Below are 23,383 nucleotides of genomic sequence, written 5' to 3'. Positions count from 1 at the left end.
TGTGAAGACCTGTTGAGGAAAGTGTAAACAAACCAAAATCGCTGATGTAGCCGATGACAGTACCGCCTGATTGGCACTTGTGCCAGTGGAATATTAAAAGCACATCCAAGAGTGGGGTGTAACCGGGGCCACTTATGAGTACCTCTCATTCATTGGACAATGAACTTTGCTTGTGAAGACCTGTTGAGGAAAGTGTAAACAAACCAAAATCGCTGATGTAGCCGATGACAGTACCGCCTGATTGGCACTTGTGCCAGTGGAATATTAAAAGCACATCCAAGATGTGGTGTAACCGGGGCCACTTATGAGTACCTCTCAGTCATTGGACATGAACTTTGCTTGTGAAGACCTGTTGAGAAAGTTTAAACAAACCAAAATCGCTGATGTAGCCGATGACAGTACCGCGATTGGCACTTGTGCCAGTGTAATATTAAAAGCACATCCAAGAGTGGGGTGTAACGGGGCCACTTATGAGTACCTCTCATTCACTGGACAATGAACTTTGCTTGTGAAGACTGTTGAGGAAAGTGTAAACAAACCAAAATCGCTGATGTAGCCGATGACGAGACTGATTGGCACTTGTGCCAGTGATTAAAAGCAAGAAGTGGGGTGTGTTTGTAACCGGGGCCACTTATGAGTACCTCTCTTCACTGGACAATGAACTTTGCTTGTGAAGACCTGTTGAGGAAGTGTGTAAAAACAAAACAAAATCGCTGATGTAGCCGATGACAGTACCGCCTGATTGGCACTTGTGCCAGTGGAATATTAAAAGCACATCCAAGAGTGGGGTGTAACCGGGGCCACTTATGAGTACCTCTCATTCATTGGACAATGAACTTTGCTTGTGAAGACCTGTTGAGGAAAGTGTAAACAAACTAAAATCGCTGATGTAGCCGATGACAGTACCGCCTGATTGGCACTCATGCTAGTGGAATGTTAAAAGCACATCCAAGCGTGATTGTTGCCAGGGCCATGGATTTGCTCCCGTGCCGGTGACACAGGAAAAACACCATTCGAGAATGATCATTGCCAGCATCGCTTTACCAGCACATGTGCTGGTGGCACGTGAAAAACAACATTCGAGCATGGTTGTTGCCGGTGCTGCCATTCTGGCAACGACCATGCTCACGCTCAAAAGGTGTTTTTACGTGCTACCTGCACAGGAATTGTGCCTTGGAGTGGAACTTTCTAGGTGCAAATCCCATGATCATTTGTGACCAAACCTTTCTTTTCCATGTGTCTATGTGTGTGTATGTCTTTGTGTCTATGTTTGTCCTCCACCACCACCACTTGATGACCAGTGTCGGTGTGTTTATGTCCTCATAACTTAGCGGTTCAGCAAAAGAGACCAATAGAATAAGTACCAGATTTAAAAAGAAAATATGTCCTGGGTTTGATTAGTTTGACTAAAATTCCCCAAGGTGCTGCCCCACCCTGCCTGGCTGCAGTCGACTGGAACCAGTAAAAGATAAAAGATTGTTTGAGGTAATGACATAGAAGTTGGTTAGGTATAAGTTAAGAATTTGTCAAACCACAGCAGATAGAATGTGAGTCAGAGGAAACCACACCAGCACACAGTGAGGTTTCAATCTCACAGGAAATCTCAGATTGAAGAGCTGCAGATGGAAGGAGAGCTTAGGGTGACCAGTTTTCCCAAGAGCTCAGATATGGTCAAATACTTTACAGAAACTGAGCACAACAACACTGTTTTTACCAAATTTCTTGAGCATGAGGCATGGTGCATGACATAGGAGAATAGGTGTCTTGTAGGTCTAACTGTACAAAAGTTGTGCTGTAGTCATTAAGTAAGGAGGAGGAGCTAAGGTGTTGTGGATGTTTGTTACCATCATCTTTGAGATGGTGGAAGTGCTTTCAATAGCTGACAGTCAGAAAGGTTGCCCTTCTTGAAAATGGGACACACTTGAGAGGGGAGAGGGTTGGATGGATTGACGAATGTATAGATGGATAGACTGAGGCAGTAAGAGAGTCACAACTATTAAGAAACAATTTACTCTGGTGCACGGCTTTTAACCTCTGTTACGGGAAAGGCAAAGTTAACTTTACCAAGATTTGAACTTCCTTTTTGTTGTATTCTTTCGCTATTGTCTTCCATTGGACCATGACCATACTGGAGTTTATCCAGTAAATATATCAACCTAGTATTTTGTATGATATTTATTTTATATGGTGGAATACAAAAAAAAATTAATTGAACTTTATAGGTGCAGGAGTGGCTGTGTGGTAAGTGGCTTGCTTACCAACCACATGGTTCAGTCCCACTGTGTGGCACCTTGGGCAAGTGTCTTCTACTATAGCCTCAGGCCAATCAAAGCCTTGTGAGTGAATTTGGTAGATGGAAACTGAAAGAAGCCCATCATGTATATATATATATATTTCAATTGGTGACTGAATTATCCTTTTACTCATACAAATGATTACGATAGGCATCGTGCTTTGAACAATTAGCTTAACGTGCACTCCACTTCAATAGCGAAATCCTTTCCTAAGCCTTTGAACATTCTTAATCAATGTACCCTTCCCTTTCCACTGGTTCCCTACCTATCATTCCTTTAACCCTTCTCTTCCTACTATCTAACTTTGACGTCAATTCTTCTAATGTTTTTTTTAAAAAACACTTATTATCGTTTTGTTTACCATGTAGGTGGTCATCGAAATTTTTGTTTGTCTTGTTGCCGAGAGAGGCTCCCTTTCTTTCCTGATGAGAAGATTGCATCTTACACCCTTTATTCCTTTGGAATGAAACCATGTTGTCTTCGAAACATATGTCGAGAGTAAAGGAATTTTGTTAACATCTTCGTTCGACTCCATTCTTTCATTTATTCATATATATATATATATATATATATATATGTATGTATGTATATATATATGGCTTATATGGGTGGTAGATTTAACCCACTGCTTGGTTTAACACCACTACCTGGCACCTTGGGTAACAATAGTTCACTCTGGTGCAAACATTTGAGCCAGATCTTCAGTTCGAGGACACTTTCTTCCCTTTCTCCATACAAGGATTTTGAGGCCCTGTGAAGGAGCAAGAGAATTGCCCTTCACTCCTGAATAAAAGGGGTGGGGGGGAATGGTATTTGTTGAAAGGACCAACTACTTATTTGTTACTTATTCTCACCAAAACACTCTGAACCTGGCTGTTTAATTCTTGGAGTTGGTGAGAAGCCATTCAATGTTTTAGGTTTAAGCTGAACATGACATCAACGACATCAAAGAAATTTAATGCTCACCACGCACTTGCCTCACAACTAATCCGCCTGCTTGTTTATATCCTTGAAACAAGAAATACGTAAACATGAAGTGCATTATCTATCTATCAATCAATCAATCACACTATCTATATATCTATTCATTCATCCGCCCACCGACATTGTGTCTGTATATATAAATGTGTGTGTGTATACAATACCTACATATATATATATATATATATATATACACACATGTATGTATGTATCTATATATATATATATTATATATATACTTTATTTAAAGCAGCAGAAGATTCAACAAAACCTGTTACTCTGAGTTTGAATTTTCTGCTGCTTTAAATAAAGCATATTACTCTACCACTGGTATTTGAGTACTCTTTTTTCCACCTTGTTTCACATTTATGTGTTTACTCCGGTATATATATATATTTCTATACACACACACATATATATATCCTTCTGTCTTTCCATCCGTCTGTCCACCCACCCAGGTGTGTGTATGTATGTATGTGTATATATATATATATGTGTGTGTGTTGTGAATATATACACATACATATATTCATACATACGTACAAGAGAAAGAGATGTATATGTAGATGATAGTTGTTTGGGTGTAGAGAAATATACGAATGTATACAACGTCAACGAATATTCAAGTACCCACCTGCATGAATGTACACGTGTGTATTCCGTGTATCTATGCATGTTGGAGGCCCACTAGTATGTGTATACCCGACCACAGATTTCCACTTCTATTGTAAAGACTGTGTGTGTGTGGGCAAAGGTAGGTTTATGTGTGTGTGTGTGTGTATGTGTGTGTTTGTGCGGGCATCATGATAGATCTATACACCAATACACGAGACGTAGTTTCATTAGCAGCAGCCCAAGTTTTTCTGCCATTGCCACATAATACTGGCTGATGAAAGTGGTATTGATTTCCATTGCTCATTGAGGCACGAAGCTGTCGATGTTGTTGTTGTTGTTGTTGTTGTCGTCGTCGTCGTCGCCGTAGTTTCAGGCAATATTTTCAGGTGTGGGTGGTACGTCTGCATTTGAAGTTTGAAGTTGTTGTTGTTGCTGTTGTTGTTGTTGTTATTGTTGTTTTCTCTGATACATTGGCAGCTTTAAGCAACATGAGGTGGTTCTAGAGACAGGAGTGATTTATTAGATGACATAAACATCTATATCTGACTATCTACGTTTGTGAGTGTGGGTGTGTTTGTTATGTGTGTGTATGTATGTATGTATGTATGTATGTATATATTGTATTATACATATATATATATATATTATATATATATATATGATATATATAAATATATGTATGTGTGTATTATACATATGTGTGTGTATGAATATATATATGTGTGTATATATATATATATATATATTATATATATAAAATGTATGTATATGTGTATTATACATACATATGTGTATGTATATATATATTGTGTATATATATATATATATATATATATATGTACACACACACAAATATATGTATATACCTATTTACATATATATATATATTTACTTTTATCTCTTTAACCTATTTCAGTCTTTTGACTGCAGTCATACTGGGGCACTATCTTAAAGGTTTAATTGAATAAATTGACCCCATTCATATTTTTTTGTTTTTAAATCTGGTACTTATTCTATATAGTCTCTTTTTGCCAAACAGCCAAGTTATACACACATAACCAAACCAACACCAGTTGTGAAGCAGTGGTGAGGGACAAGTACAAACACAAAGTCACACACCCAAACATAGATACATATATCATCATCATCATCATCATCATCATCATCATCATCATCATCACTTAACATCTGTTTTCTGTACTGGCATGAGTTGGATGGTTTGACAATATCTAGTGATCTATGACTGGTTGGCCTCCTAATGCCAGCTACTTTACAGAGTGTACTGGTTGCTTTTTCTCATGCCTCCAGCACCAGTGGGGTTGCCAAGTAACTTACAAGACAAGAAAAGACAAGAAACAGAAAACAGGCAACTGAGTGGTAATGGCAGTGGGGTATTTGGGAGTGTGGAGAGGTGATTTTTAAGTCAGGGGTGGGGCAGTATCTTGCTATAGAAAAGATACATGGATGCCCTTATGTAAAGCAGAAAGATCTCACATTCTTCTTAGATCCAAGAATTCCACTGCATAGCTTAATTAAAGATCTGAAATTTTAGCAAGTCCAAACATATGAATAGATTTCTTTTGTAAAACTGGAGGACACCACCTGCTCCTGTCTCACAGGATAGATTAATTGAACTCACGCCCTTGCTATCGTGAGCCAAATGCCCTAACCACTAAGCCACGTGCCTTCACATGTGTATATATATATATATATATATATTCATACACACACACATGTATACACATATATGTATATATATATATATATATATATATATATATATGTACACACACATACATACTACTGGTCTTCCATAAATAACCTTGCCCGGACTTGTGCCTCAGAGGGTAACTTCCTAGGTGCAATCCCATGGTCATTCATGACCAAAGGGGGTCTCCGATATATATATATATATATATATATACACCCACACAGAGTCAGGTGTGGGTATGTCGTTAAGAAGCTTACTTCACAGCCTTGTGAATTTGGGCTCAGTTCTGTTGCACAACACTTTGGGCAAGTGACTTCTACTATAGCCCTGGGTTGACCAAAGCCTTGTAAAGGAATTTGCTAAACAGAAACTAAAAGAAGCCTGTTTGTGCATGTATATAACATACAAGGGGGTGCTGAAAAGTTCTTGGCTTTAAGGGTATCGCGAAAGGCCTGATTGGGGGCCTAACCTTCCAAGTTCTTTTATAGGGCTCAGAAAAACTGAAGGACCACTGCAACAAGTGTGTGAACCTGAGAGGGGAATATGTTGAATAAAATCATAATTAACTGATTCTCCTGTATTTTCTTTTACCCAAATCCAAGAACTTTTCATCACTCCCTCATACATATACATATATATATATGTATATACACACACATATAGTGTGTGTGTGTATCATCATCATCATCATCACCATCATTTTAAACATCCATCTTCCATGCTGTTAGTGTTTAAACTTCATGATTTGATCGGTCATGTGAGGCACATGGCCTAGTGGATAGAGCAGCAGACTCACAGTCGAGGGATTGCGGGTTCGAATCTCAGACCGGGCGATGTGTGTGTTTATGAGCGAAACACCTAAGCTCCACGTGGTTCCGGCAGAAGAGGTAATGGCAAACTTCTGCTGACTTTTATAAAGGCTGTGCTCCAGCATAGCCACAGTCAAATGACTGAAACAAATAAAAGAAAAAAATAACATTTATTTTCTGAAAGGTGGCATTTCAACACATCTTTCTTCATGATTGCTTTATGGCTAGTCTATTTCTACTGTTTTTACATTAAATGCGAAAATGGAGGAAAGTAAGAAACAATTTTATCATTTTCTGCTCTTTTATTTCCGTAAAGGTTAAAATGCTTTACAAACAGGAAAAGAGAGATGTGCAGTGCTAGGACTGTGTTTAACCCTTTAGCATTCAGATTATTCTGTCAAATGTAAAGCCTATTTATTCACACCATGTAAAATTAATCTTGCATCATTTCATGGCTTTGAGATTTCAATGATGTGATTGTTTATTTTTAAGGTAGCTATGAATGACCATATCTGACTAGTTTGAACATAAAATAGGTAGAATATTTTGGCCGGATATGGCCGGTTTAAACACCAAAGGGTTAAGGACTGGCTTACTAGTTTAAGGTGAAAATTTTGATTTGGATGACCGTGAATGTTCCGGCAGGCGTTCTGTTGTTGTTGATGACCAAATTGAAATACTAATCAGAAACATGGGACACCAGAGTAATTCTCCATGTATTTCATAGGAACATTATAAAGCATTTAAAAACACTTGGATACATGAATCACTAATGGCTTTTGGGTGCCTCAGAATTTAATGGAAAAAGTTTAATGGACTGCATTTCCATTTGTAATTCTCTGTTTAAATGCAACAATTTATTACACACTACGAAAGAGCTACTGACAGTTTCATGCTTTTACGATACTTTAAATGGGCAGATTTATAAAACATACCATGTATCTTCAAGCAATCTTTCAGACTCTGGTTACACATTGGATATATTTTAAAAAAACCTGGATGCTGGACAGTGAAAAATAATAAGAAAAAAACAAGAAGAAAAACTTGAAAAAAAGTTGATGCAAAAAATGGAACAAAAAGAAAGAAACAAAAGCAAGAAAACTAAGATCCCTGTACTCCTTGATTGCAGAAACGGCAATTAATGCAGCTGGTGCAGAACAATTTAACAAAATATTCCAAAGTCTGTGAAACAGCAACTCAATCTAGAGCAGGTGGTGTCCTCCAGTTTGACAAAAGAAATTTATCCATGTGCTTATATCTGCTAAAAATTTCAGATCTGGATCTAAGAAGAATATAAGATCTTTTGCTATACATAATTTGCATTTCTCAGATCCATTAACATATGGCTTGGATTTCTCCATGATTTTTCCACTTGATTGTATGTGGTATGAAGTTATTTTTCAAACCCCATACATGGCTATCCAACTTAGTTGCATTACTTTTGCCGAAGTGCTGGAAAGAAGATTGGTGGTTTACATAGCATTTTTGAAATTACCTTTGCATAACTGATGCAATTTTTCTTTTCAACTAGGTTTTCTTGAAGCATTGCTGTTACTTCTGCCTCATATATGATGGAGTTTATCATACACGCCTTGTCACAAGGTCTCAACAGGTTGGCTTGAGACAGCAGCTGTATGATGTTTTAATTCATCATCATCATCATCGTTTAACGTCCGTTTTCCATGCTAGCATGGGTTGGACGGTTCAACTGGGGTCTAGGAAGCCAGAAGGCTGCACCAGGCCCAGTCTGATCTGGCAGTGTTTCTACAGCTGGATGCCCTTCCTCACACCAACCACTCCGAGAGTGTAGTGGCTGCTTTTTATGTGCCACCTGCACAGGTGCCAGACGAGGCTGGCAAACGGCCACGATTGGATGGTGCTTTTTACGTGCCACCAGCACGGGGGCCAGACGAGGCTGGCAAACGGCCACGATCGGATGGTGCTTTTTACGTGCCACTGGCACGGGAGCCAGACGAGGTTGGCAACGGCCACAATCGGATGGTGCTTTTTACGTGCCACCGGCAAAATATGCAAGACACTTGTCAATAGAGTGGGTATAGAAATCAAAGTATTCAGTTTTACAGATCCATTGCAATCAATCTGACCAGTTGGTTTTGCACCAGATATTAATGTAAGCTTGTGATTACCTTATAAAGTCAACTCATCAGACCTGGGAGGTGTGAAAAAACATGGTAACTGCTCTCTGTTACTGGAGGTGCGGAAGTGTCACATCCAGTTTATGGATGTTGAGGAAAAGATGTAATGAGGTCATAGGCTAAATAAATACATTCTTCTCTTATACCTTCAAACTTCTTATGATTTATATACTTTTCCTGAAATAATTTCGTGAATCAGATCTTCTGGATTTCAGCTGCTTTAGGCCTCTGCATTATACTCTTCTGTATTGGATAACTATGTAATCTGCTAGCTGGATCCATCAGAGGAGCTTTCTGTGATATCCACTCAATTCTATGATTCTTTATATATTGCACTACTCCAATTTATCGTTATCATCATCATCAGCATCATTTAACGTTTGCTTTCCTGCTGGCATGGGTTGGACGGTTTGACTGAGACTGGCAAGCCAGGAGACTACAGGTTTCTACAGCTGGATGCCCTTCCTAATGCTAACCACTTCAAGAGTGTAGTGGGTGCTTTTTATGTGCTACTGGCACTGGGGCCAGTCAGGCACCACTGGCATCGATCACACTCAAATGGTACTTTTTATGTGCCACCGGCATCAGAGCCAGTCAGGCGGCACTGGCATCGACTACACTTGAATGGTGCTTTTTACACACCAGTCAGGCAGTACTGGCATTCGCCATGACAACTATTTCACTTGACTCAACAGGTCTTTCCAAGCACAGCATATTGCCCAACTATTAAAAGGTACTCTTAAATGGACCTGTTATGTGACACTGACATAGGCCACAGCTATGACCTCATTTGACTTGCCGGGTCTTCTCAAGCACAGCATATCTCCAAAGATTTTGGTCACTTGTCATTGCCTCTGTGAGGCCCAACATTCGAAGGTCATGCTTCACCACCTCATCCCAGGTCTTCCTGGGTCTACCTCTTCCCCAGGGTCCTTCCACTTTTAGGGTGTGACACTTCTTCACACAGCTGTCCTCATCCATACGTAACACATGACCATACTAGTGCAGTCGTTTCTCTTGCACACCACATCTGATAATTCTGATGTCCAACTTTTCTCTCAGGGCAATTACACTCTGTTGTGTATGCACACTGACATTACACATCCAGCAGAGCGTACTCGCTTCATTTCTTTCAAGCCTATGCATGTCCTTAGCAGTCACAGCCCATGTTTTACTATGTGTGTCTGTGTGTGTGTGTGTGTGCGTACACACCTACACACAAAGTACTCATGTTTCTTATTAGCTCTCTACTTTTCTGAAATATAATATCAGAGGATAGAAATCGCAATTGTGTAAAGGAACGTTAAATAAATTCAACATAGGTGCAGGAGTGGGTGTGTGGTAAGTAGCTTGTTTACCAACCACATGGTTCCGGGTTCAGTCCCACTGCGTGGCACCTTGGGCAAGTGTCTTCTACTATAGCCTCGGGCCGACCAAAGCCTTGTGAGTGGATTTGGTAGATGGAAACTGAAAGAAGCCCATCGTATATATGTATATATATATATATATATGTAATATATATATATATGCGTGTGTGTGTTTGTGTGTCTGTGTTTGTCCCCCTAGCATTGCTTGACAATCGATGCTGGTGTGTTTATTTCCCCGTTACTTAGCAGTTCGGCAAAAAGAGACCAATAGAATAAGTACTGGGCTTACAAAAGAATAAGTCCTGGGGTCGAGTTGCTCGATTAAAGGCGGTGCTCCAGCATGGCTGCAGTCAAATGACTGAAACAAGTAAAAGAGTAAAAAGAGTATTCTGTGAGGCATTAGCCCCAACTTGTTTTTTCAATTAAGGATTCCTTTGATCACATGATCAAAAGAATCCGCAATTACGCACACACATGCACATGTAATCTCACATGACTGTCATAAACAAGGAAGGGCACATTGGGCAATTTAGTCCTGGATACACTGTGTCTAAATAATCTATGGGATGGGTTTATGACCGGAATGCCTTTGATAATAGGTTTGCAGGATTTCAGGATTGACCTCTGGGTAAACAACAACAACACAACAATAACATATAAGGAGGGAGAGGAAGGAAGAGGAAGAGACAGAAAAAGAGGAGGCAGACCCCCCCCAACTAACACCACCACTACCACCACCTCACCCCGACCCCAACATTATCCCCACCAATTCCAACTACATTGGAACTGAAAGAAAGCCTGCAATGTAAGAAGGGGCTGGTTAACCCTTTCGTTACCACGCTTGCATGTTTCCCTCCTCCTCCTCCTCCGCCTCCTCCCCCTCCTCGTTTTAACCACTTAACTCTTCCACTCTTTCCCTCCCTCTGCACTAATTATTTTAGAGCAAAGCTAACTATACATCGCTATATAGAACTAATTAATTAATGCTCTCAAACCACTAATTAAGTGCCGTGCTCCATAATTAATAGCTTTTTCTGAATAATTCCACCAACATAATTTGATAAATTGCTAAAATTCACCTTTTATCTTGTTTTGTTTTTGTTTTATGTGTGTTTGTTTGTATGCAAGTATATATGTGTATATATATATATATATATATATATGTATATGCATACACACATAATATATGTGTATTGTGCATGGCTGTGTCTCGGAGTTCAAATTCCACCAAGGTCAACTATACTTTTCATCCTTTTGGAGTTGATAAAATAAGTACCAGTTAAATACTGGGGTTGAGATAATCAACTTACCCCACCTCCAAAATTTCTGGCCTTGTGCCCAAATTTGAAGCCTGTATTAAATGGTTTACGCTCGGTAAGATTTAGGCACAGGGATGGCTGTGTGGTAAGAAGTTTGCTTTACAACAAAACTAACATGGTCAACAATATTCACTGAGTTGCACTGTTAGACTATCAGGTTGTAAGAAATTCAGCAGATCATTGCCAACAGTGTTTAGGCATAAGTGAACTTTAGGTTAATCACAATTTGTTTGTGACTAAATTCACCTTTAAAAGGCAAATTCACTACGTTACCATAGAGAAAAAACTCTGTGTTATGATTTGCCCAGTGTTGCCCCTGCCAGATTCCCATATGCAGCATTTCTAGCTCTTTAGCCGTTATCAATGAGAAAAACTGAAGATGGGTAACTCTGGGTAGATTTAAAGCCTTAGTTTTAACTAAAGTGTTTTCAATCTGTTTTAAATTGCCATGGTTACCTTGGCAGATTTAAAGCCCATTGATAGTGGCTGAAGAGCTAGAAACAGTGCATCTGGGAATCTGACAGGGGCAACACTGGGAAGATATGGAGTTTTTTCATCTTTTACCATAAGAGAGAATTTTTTCTTTATGGTAACTGCAGTGAATTTGTCCTTAGAAGTTGAAATATGTCACAAATTTGTCATTACCATGGGGTCATGTGATTCAGTACAGGTTACATATTATGGTGGAACTCCTAACCCTGAAAGGTGATATCTATGGAGATGATGCTCTCTTAGCAATACATAAATGCCGTAATGGATATGTGTGCATGGATGTGGGCATATATATACATATATATATCCTCCTCCTTCGCCCTTTTCAAGCCTAGCCAGGCTCATGGGCCTGGTTTCCCGGTTTCTTTGGTGTATGTGTTCCTCCCAGCTGGACAGGACGCCAGTCCATTGCAGCGTTACTCAAGAAACAGGAAGAGAGAGTGAGAGAAAGTTGTGGTGAAAGAGTACAACAGGGGTCACCACTACCCCATGCCAGAGCCTCGTGGAGCTTTTTAGGTGTTTTTGCTCAATAAACACACACAACACCCAGTCTGGGAATTGAAACCGCGATCCTCCGAACCGCGAGTCCGCTGCCCTAACCACTGGGCCATTGCACCCCCCACACACACACATATCTATCTATCTATCTCTCTCTCTATATATATATATATATACACACATAAATATAAGTGTGTGTGTCCATATGTATATGTCTGTATACATACACGTGTGTGTGTGTGTGCATATGTATAATCTAGTATTTCTAATAAACTGTTTATCATTATTTTCTGACTGTCATTCTTTGACAGTCAGAACATAATGGTAATTTTGTAAAGAACCATATATATTATAAGACTATTCTGTTTTTAACATTGAGAATATTTTTTTTAATTGGGAATATTTTCAATTATCTGATTGTGTTTATGTATGCATCTATCGCATGTTGGCATATATATATATATATATGTGTGTGTGTATATGCGTACACATGCAAGAATTTATACATACATACATACATATCTATGTACATAAATACTTATGTGTTGGTATATATATATATATATATATATACACACCTCGTCTGTCTCTGTTGCATAATTCTTTCTGTCTCATTGACTGAATTCTCATCAACATTCACAGACAAATAAATATGGATGGATTTGGAAGAATTCAACAGAAACATCAAAAACACACTGTTCTCTCCTTCTCTTTCTCTCTCTCTCTCTCTCACACCACACACACACAAAATGAACAACACATACATACACACTCACAAAGACGCCACATACTTCGTACACACACATGTATTTGTATACATGTATATATATATATAATTACATATATACTTATATGCATGTATATATATATATATATATACACATGTACACATATTTATCCATATACATACATACATATATATATTTACATAAACACACACACATACACACACACACACACACACATATATATATATATACACACACACACGGACACGCATATATTTATCCATATACATACATATATATATTTACATAAACACACACTCACATACACACACACACAAATACACACACACACACACACACACACACACACATATATATATCGCACAGACACACATATATTTATCCATATACATACATATATATATATATTTACTTAAACACCATTCACACACACACACACAACAATACACATACACATATATATATATATATATATATATATATATACACACGGACACACATATATTTATCCATATACATACATACATATATATATATATTTACGTAAACACACACTCACACACACACACACACACACATATATATATGCATATATACATATAGACGTCAGCTGATTGCTATTATGTTGTTTGTGCTTTCCTAACACAACAGACTAGCAACAGAGACATCAACTCATCATTGTCAATGAATAATGTTGTCTGTGTGTTGAGGTGGTTTCTCCTTTCTCTCACTTCTGTGTCTGTCTTGACGGCTTTTGAACCAATCTCTCTCACTTCTTGCGTTTCTTTGAAGAACTGCTTTCCTTTATGCTGTCGTCATTGTTGTTGTTTTTTCTTCTTCTTCAAATTATTATTATTATTATTATCATTATTGTTATTATTACTTAACCTCTCTCTCTCTGTTGCTAATTGAGTTGTTTTATGAACATATATATATATATATATATATATATGAATGTGTGTGTGTGTGTATGTATATATTCTCTTTACTCTTTTACTCCTTTACTTGTTTCAGTCATTTGACTGCGGCCATGCTGGAGCACCGCCTTTAATCGAGCAACTCGACCCCGGGACTTATTCTTTTTGTAAGCCCAGTACTTATTCTATTGGTCTCTTTGCCGAACCGCTATGTAACGGGGACATAAACACACCAGCATCGGTTGTCAAGCAATGCTAGGGAGACAAACACAGACACACAAACATACACACACATATATATATATACATATATACGACGGGCTTCTTTCAGTTTCCGTCTACCAAATCCACTCACAAGGCTTTGGTCAGCCCGAGGCTATAGTAGAAGACACTTGCCCAAGGTGCCACGCAGTGGGACTGAACCCGGAACCATGTGGTTGGTAAACAAGCTACTTACCACATAGCCACTCCTGTGCCTATATATATATATATATATATATATATGTATATGTATGTGTGTGTGTGTGTGTATTTGTGTATGTGTGTGTGCTTATATGTAGAGGGAGAAAGAAAGAGAGAGAGAGAGATTGATTGATTGGTTGGCAGACTTCTCAACCAAATTGTCTCAGAATCTATCCAAATATGTAGCACCTTGGGCAAATGCCTCTGTTATAGCCCCTGGTCAACCAAAGCCTTAAGAGTGGATTTGGTGGAAGGAAACTAAAAGAAGCCCATCATCACTATATATATATATATATATATATATATAGGTGCAGGAGTGGCTGTGTGGTAAGTAGCTTGTTTACCAACCACATGGTTCCGGGTTCAGTCCCACTGCGTGGCACCTTGGGCAAGTGTCTTCTACTATAGTCTCAGGCCGACCAAAGCCATGTGAGTGGATTTGGCAGACGGAAACTACAAGAAGCCTGTAGTATATATGTATATATATATATTTGTGTGTTTGTGTGTGTCTGTGTTTGTCCCCCTAGCATTGCTTGACAACCGATGCTGGTGTGTTTATGTCCCCGTTACTTAGCGGTTCGGCAAAAGAGACCGATAGAATAAGTACTGGGCTTACAAAAGAATAAGTCCCTCTACATATGACTGAAGGAAGTAAAAGAATAAAAGAATATATATACATATAATGATCAGAAATGAGGAAGAAAATTGCGTGCATTTGCAGCAATTAATTCCCCACTGGATGTCAACCTAATATTGAAGATTAGTGAAAAGATATAAAAAATATATACTGAACTCCACTTGGACTTTCACTTAAGATTTATTTCAAGAATCATATTTATTCCTATAATTATTGAAGCACTTGATTGTGTAACTGACTGTCTCAACACCAATGTTGTAAAAGTGGACTTCATAAAGCCAGAAAAGACAAGGCTAATTAGGAAATTATTGCTAGAAGCAATTTATGGTAATTTAAGAATATTCAAAAATAAAGTCTGTGTGTGTATATAATATATATATATATATATATAAAACTTACTGAGGAATGGATGCATGCGTTCCGTCATATAATAACAAATTAATAAATAAAACATGCATATATATATATACATACATATATGTACGTACCTACCTCCACATGTATATATACATGCATATATGGGTACAGGACACCAAAAAACGTCGAACACAATGAGAAATGAAAACATAAACACAAAACCAAGAAAATGGACATTTTTCTTAAACAACGAAAAAATAGAGTACAGGACATACAACACAAGGAACATTCCCCTTCTTCAGCCGCCATGGTTTCATCTACTCCTCGTTTCCCCATTTCCTTAGTTTCGTGTTTATGTTTTCGTTTCTCATTGTGTGTGATGTTTATTTTGTGTCCCGTACCCATATATGCATGTATGTATACATATAGATGTAGGTACGTACATAATGTAATTTTTCATTATCCATCTGGACTATTCCATTTCTGCACGCTAATTTTATTTTTAATTTATTCCCATTCATGTGAAACCACTTATTCAAGTTCAAGTCATTGATGCAATTTTATACCAATTGCTATTTTTACTTTTGTTATGTTACGATTATATTATACTCTAGTTTGATTTTAATTATTACTTACTACATATAATTCAATTGTTATTATTATTTTTATTGTTAAAGTGAAAGTATCTGACATAAAATAGAGAAATGTTTATGTTTCACTTTTAACACGTAATACTGAAATAGTGGAGAAGATATGATATTGCTATGGGCTCTCTCTAGGTAAGAAGTTGAACATTTTTTTGTCCATGAAACTACATGGATGGACCCTAAGTAAGGCATGTGTAAAATTTGAATGGAATTGGTTGTGTAGTTCTCAAGTTTTAGGGAATCATAGTGGAGAAGATATGATATTGCTGTGAGCTCGCCCTAGGCAAAAAGTTAAAAATTGCCGATGACACTCCCCGGACCCTAAGTAAGGCATGTGTAAAATTTGAATGAAATTGGTTGTGTAGTTCTCAAGTTTTAGGGAAACACACAGACAGACAGACAGAGAGACAGACACACATTCTCAGTTTTATATATATAAAGATATATATATATATGGACATACAAGCATGTACACCTACATAAGTCAAAAGAGACACAATCACCCCCACATGTAAGGGATATGCATACCTATATAGATCCATTTCTATACATGTACAAACACTCACTTGCATACACATGCAGTCACTCACGCCCACTTTATATACATTAATGGGAATGCTGTATGTAACACCATATATAAAGTCGAGACATACGGACTCACACATGTAGTAACATGCATACCTGTAGTGTCACATATGTCTTTACATATATACACACAGTGGACGCATGTAGCTAAGTGGTTAGGGTATTCAGCTCATGATCATAAGGCCGTGAGTTCGATTCTTGGTGGTACAGTGTATCCTTGAGCAAGACACTTCATTTCACCTTGCTCTGGTCCACTTGGCTGGCAAAAAGGAGTTGTATCTGCAATTCAAAGGGCCAGCCTTGTCACATTCTGTGTCACACTGAATCTCCCTAAGAACTACATTAAGAGTACGCATGTCTGTGGAGTGCTCAGCCACTTGCACATTGATTTCACAAGTGGGCCTGTGAAATTGTCCAAGGTGCCACACAATGGGACTGAACCCGAAACCATGTGGTTGGGAAGCAGGCTTCTTACCACAGAGCCATGCTTGCCCCTAAATCATTAAGACAGATAAGATGCCACCAAGAATTTTGCCCAGCATGCTAATGATTCTGCCATCTGGCCACCTTATGTATATATATACTCTTTTACTTGTTTCAGTCATTTGACTGTGGCCATGCTGGAGCACCGATGTATATATGTATAGACTTCCTTCTTTGTGTTTATTATTAGTGGTGTTCTTTTCAGTTTTTTTGGCCTACCCTCTTGTGGTCACCGACAGCATGGAAAGGCTGCAACTCACGAGAGGGCAGGCCAAAAGACTGTAATACATATATATATATATATATATATATATATATATATATATGGAAGATGTTCTTTTACTGTTTTCTGATTTCAGCCATTGAACTGTGTCCCTGCTGATGTATATATTTATTTTCTCTTTTGAATCTATTTCCAGCACGTTAACTACCCAGCATTGAATCGTAACTACACACTTCTGAAATCATTAAGGAACGCATTCGCACAAATATTGAAAATTCCACGCGCCCACATTGGAATTAGCACAATAGCTGTAAGTTACACTTGTTATTTAATGACCTTTCATACGCTCTTAATAATCATATTAATCTCTTAAAGATTTTATCATTAAATAATTTTTTCATGTTTCTTTTTTTTTCAAAAGAAGAACTACAGAGACAGCACTTCCTCAAATCACAACCTACAGTCTTGCAAAAGTAAAACATACATTTGCTAATGTAGTCCTTGATATTCAGTGGCTGAATAAAAAATCAAACTGATCAGATAGAAATATTTTTGACCATTGTTGCCATTGGCCTCATCTCATATCCAAGAATTCCTTTATTTCTTTATTGCCCACAAGGGGCTAAACATAGAGGGGACAAACAAGGACAGACAATGGGGTTAAGTCGATTACATCAACCCCAGTGCGTAACTGGTACTTAATTTATCGACTCCGAAAGGATGAAAGGTAAAGTTGACCTCGGTAGAATTTGAACTCAGAATGTAACAGTAGACGAAATACCTATTTCTTTACTACCCACAAGGGACTAAACACAGAGAGGTCAAACAAGGACAGACAACAGGGTTAAGTTGATGACATTGATCCCCAGTGCGTAACTGGTACTTAATTTATCGACTCCGAAAGGATGAAAGGTAAAGTTGACCTCGGTGGAATTTGAACTCAGAACGTAACAGTAGATGAAATACCTGTTTCTTTACTATCCACAAGGGACTAAACACAGAGAGGACAAACAAGGACAGACAAACGGATTAAGTTGATTACATCGACCCCAGTGCGTAACTGGTACTTAATTTATCGACCCAGAAATAATGTGTGTGTGTGTGTATATATATATGTATTATATATATGCAGGCAATGGTGAATAAACTGTTGTCTAAACTACACAAAAAGGAAAATAACATTGACATCTCATTTTAACAGATATATTTACCAAAATTACATAAAAGTATCTTGAAATACTAAAGAGTAAACTTAGTCAATAAAAGTGCCATTCGCTTCAACTACAGCCTCCAGACAACTTTGGAATCTCCTGCAACTCTTCTGGATTGTGAATGCTGCCATAATTCTTGCATTCAGTTCATCTTTGGTGTTACAAGGAGTTTTGTTAGTCTCTCCCTCAATTGCACCCCACACATAATAATTGAGTGTGTTGCAGTTTGAGGAGTTAGGAGATCAGATGTTAGGGGTGATGTGGTCGCAGAAATTGTCTGACAGCCACGACTAGATTCTCCTGCTTGTGTGGCATGGTGCAGAGTCCTGTTGCCAGACATAGGGTCTTCCAGCAGCCACCCTCTTGATCCAGGGCAGCACTACCTCCTTCAGGCATGTGATGTAGGCCTCCATGTTGAGTCTGAGGCCATGTGGGAAGATGAATGGAGGCATAACGTTGCCATCACTAGTGATTACCCCAAACACCATGATGTTTACTGGATGTTTGATTTATATCACTCTCAGTACACCCAAACAATCTGAAATGTTTGTATTGGAGCTTCTAGCACAAATGCCAAGCAGTACAGTGTGTCATTTCCAAATTTCTGGCAGAGTGAATTGCATCATGGTGCTGTTTGTTTTTTTTCACAGACAGTACCCAACTGACCCTACTATACTGTGTTGTCGACAAAATCAAAAACAATCAATGCGCATGCATGAAATTAGAAATATAAAACGGTGACAATTTACCCATTGTACCCTGTATATATACTCTTTTACTCTTTTATTTGTTTCAGTCATTTGACTGTGGCCATGCTGGAGCACCGCCTATAATCGAGCAACTCAACCCCAGTACTTATTCTTTTGTAAGCCCAGTACTTATTCTATCGGTCTCTTTTGCCGAACCGCTAAGTGATGGGACATAAACACACCAGCATCGGTTGTCAAGCAATGCTAGGGGGACAAACACAGACACACAAACACACACACACACACACATATCTCTTATTATAAAAGGCAGATTTTATCTGCCTCCCTTTGGGAGTTATACAAATCTACAATATAGGATTTCTTCAATTACAATTTACCTTGCATTTTTAAGAGTACAATGCATCGCGTCATGCCAGGTCCAGTTTTTAAAATTTAAACTCCAGTTAAGCAAAATTTACAGAAAACTCACATTCTGGTGTGTGTGTCAAATGCTTTTCTTAGTCTGGTTTACACCACACGCAAACGCACACACACAGTGGGCAACGAATAAAATGAAACTAATTCACTTACTGTAGTGAGTGATTCTTTCACTCTGCCTCCCACTTCTTCTTTCCACACAGACACGCAAATCTCTTATTATAAAAGGCAGATTTTATCTGCCTCCCTTTGGGAGTTATACAATCTACAATATAGGATTTCTTCAATTACAATTTACCTAGCAGTTTAAAGTACAATGCATCGCGCGTCATGCCAGGTCCAGTTTTTAAAATTAAACTCCATTAAGCAAAATTGTACAGAAAACTCACATTCTGGTGTGTGTGTCAAATGCTTTTCTTAGTCTGGTTTACACCACACGCAAACGCACACACACAGTGGGCAACGAATAAAATGAAAGTAAATAGCGACAGAGTGATTTGAGGAAGACTAAAGTGAAAGTATTCTGTCTATGACGCTGATAGATACATGAGTAAAATGTATGGGAAGCTAAGAGTGAGTGAAAATGTTCTTGGAAGAGAGTAATTAGTAATAAAGTAAACATACACTCATACAACATACATACATACATACATACATACATACACACACACACACACACATACACACATACATACACACACATACATACATACACACATACATACATACATACATTACATACATACATACATATACATACATACATACATACACCACACACCATACACACACCACAGTATTGAAGCTTGAGAACAATCAGATACATTTGCAACACATCTGTTGAAAATATTATTGTTCACCACCATACATATACATATATACATACAGACAGACAGACAGATAGACACACACACACACACACACACACACATGATCCAGCATGGCCACAACCTCAAGGCTGAAACATATAAAAGAATAACAGAATATAAATGTGTGCAAAGTACAAGAAATATTAATGCAGTATATGGAGATTGGACAATAAGCGTAAGGCAGTGTCAATGGTGGTTCCAGAAATCCCGAGCCATAAACTACAGCCTAGAAGACGAGCCTCATCCTGAAAGATCTGTAGAACTCGACAAGGACATCCTGAAAACCCTGGTGGAATAAAATCTCATCGTAACTGTTGAGGAACTAGCAGAGAAGCTTGGATTTGGTCATTCAACCATTCATTGACACCTGTGTGCTATCGGAAAAGTCAGCAAATTGGGTCAATGGGTTCCTCACGAACTTTCCGAGTCTAATTGCATGCAGAGAGTGAATGTATGCTTTTCATTGCTGTCATATCTCACCACTACTGCGCTATGTAATATCTATATATAAAACTGTAGTTGTGTGAGTGTCTGTCCCCTTCGATTTAGATTCCTAACTACTCCCACATTTTGCGGTACAGTTTAACCAAATTCGGGTAGCTTATAGTCGTGATTCATATCGAGCCCGTCTGAATATTAGCGCGCGTCTACGATGAGTCTACGATTTTAAAAATAATTAACATCATTTTTTATTCCATTTTAATGCATAATTTTTCGTGTGTCGATGGCGGCGGAGTTGGCGTCCACGCTCACACCTGCACCTGTGGGGAAGGGAGTGTAAGGAAATCAACGTCGTAATGCGTTGTCAAGGAGACCAGTGTTCTTTTAGAACAACGACTTCATGGCTTGAAGACACCAAAACAGAAATGGCTAAGAAAGCGTCTACATGAGTCTACGATTTAAAAAAAATTTACCATCGTTTTTTTTCCATTTTAATGCATTTTTTCGCTATTATATAAGGGAAGTAACTCTCTAAAATGTCTACGATGATCAACGATTTAAAAAATTTACCATCATATTTTTTCCATTTTTAATGCTTTTTTGCTATTTTTTGGCTATAACTCTCTAAAAATGCTTATATAGTTATTTCCCTTACAAACCCGAGCAACGCCGGGCAATACTGCTAGTATATAAATAAAATTGTAAGCTAACGTGCGTGTGTGTGAGTGGGTGTGTGTGGGTGTGCGCGTGTGTGTGTGTGTGAGGGTGCGTGTGTGTGTGTGTGTGTGTGCGTGTGCGTGAGTGTGTGACAGGAAAGTTTTTTTACGACGAATATAACACCTATATCCAAGTAGCAGAAAGATAAGACAGTAAGGTGTGATTTGAGGGAGATTTGGCTGCTATTTCTACCATGTCTAGCTGCCATGTAGGGGTCTCCCTCATAGGCTCATACATACATATATACATAGATAAGACAGTAAGGTGTGATTTGGGGGAAATTTGGCTGCTATTTCTACCAGGTCTAGCTGCCATGTAGGGATCTCCCTCATAGGCTCATACATACATATATACATAGATAAGAAGTAGGTGTGATTTGGGGGAAATTTGGCTGCTATTTCTACCAGGTCTAGCTGCCATGTAGGGGTCTCCCTCATAGGCTCATACATACATATATACATAGATAAGACAGTAAGGTGTGATTTGGGGGAAATTTGGCTGCTATTTCTACCAGGTCTAGCTACCATGTAGAGGTCCCCCTCATTGGCTCATATATATATACATACATAAGACAGTAAGGTGTGATTTGAGGGAGATTTGGCTGCTGTTTCTACCAGGTCTGTTAGGCCTTCTCATGTAAACTCAAGCTTTCTCATGCCTTCAACATATGACCAAGCAGAGAATGTATTCTTTTATTCTTCTGCTTTTTCCAGCCATTGGTCTGTGGCCATGCTGGGGCAATGCCTTGAAGATTGTAGTTTAATGAATCAACTCCAGTTTTATTTTTGTAAGCATTGTACTTATTCTATCTGTTTCCTTTGTCAAACCACTAGGTGACAGGGATGTAAACAAACCAACATTCGTTGTCAAGCAGTGGTGGAGGACAATCACAAGCACAGACACGCACACACACACACATACATGCATACACATATACACACATACATACATACATACATATATATATATGTGTGTATATATATATTGCAGCGTGGAAGGTGTTTGTAAGCCATTTAAGAAACACACAAAAACCGTTACATTCACTTCAACATTTAAATTTAATTTGCCAAATATTTTCGTCGCTTTCAGACCGCGACCTGTTCACTGACAAAAATATTGTGCTAACAGGTCGCGGTCTCAAAGCGACGAAATATTTTGACAATTAAATTTAAATGTTGAAGTGAATCTAACGGTTTTTGTGTGTTTCTTAAATGGCTTATAAACACCTTCAACGCTGCAACTGTTTTCGTTCCAGCACACGATCTCAGATCAAGTCACTTGCTATGCAAGTACATCTCTGTAACTATATATATATTTATATATATATATATATATGTATATTGGTAAAAACAGTAAGATAACAAAAGAAAGAAAGAGACCTCAATATTATGTAAATAGAGGAAATCTTTATATAAAAGTGAGGTGTGTGTCTGTCTCCTACGATTAAATTCCTAACTACTCCCACATTTTGCGGTGCAGTTTTTCAAAACCGGGTATCTTATAGTCGTGATTCATATCGAGACCGTCTGGGTATTAGCGCGCGTCTACGATGAGTCTACGATTTTAAAAATAAATTTACCATCATTTTTTCCCATTTTTAATCCATTTTTGACATATATAAGGGAAGTAACTCTCTAAAATTTATTATTAAATCTCAGAACGTAAAAAGCTACAGTAACACCCCTCCCCCTTTGTGGTTAGCCATATTGAGATGGC

At 38.2% G+C, this 23,383-nt stretch overlaps 1 protein-coding gene across 1 annotated transcript in view; it reads left to right on the top strand.

Annotated features, from left to right (window-relative positions):
* The first annotated feature begins 17,503 nt into the window (after nt 1-17,503).
* LOC115224491 (tyrosine-protein phosphatase non-receptor type 5-like) overlaps nt 17,504-23,383 on the top strand; it is a 66,951-nt gene continuing 61,071 nt past the window's right edge. The window contains exon 1 of the mRNA XM_029795401.2: nt 17,504-17,612. The gene's annotated coding sequence lies outside the window, so the exon portion shown is untranslated. The remainder of the gene's footprint in view (nt 17,613-23,383) is intronic.

This window comes from Octopus sinensis, linkage group LG25 (assembly GCF_006345805.1).
Source record: "Octopus sinensis linkage group LG25, ASM634580v1, whole genome shotgun sequence".
Lineage (NCBI taxonomy): Eukaryota > Metazoa > Mollusca > Cephalopoda > Octopoda > Octopodidae > Octopus > Octopus sinensis.
The sequence above is the reverse complement of the archived record's forward strand: the minus strand, read 5'-3'. Positions and strand labels throughout refer to the sequence as shown.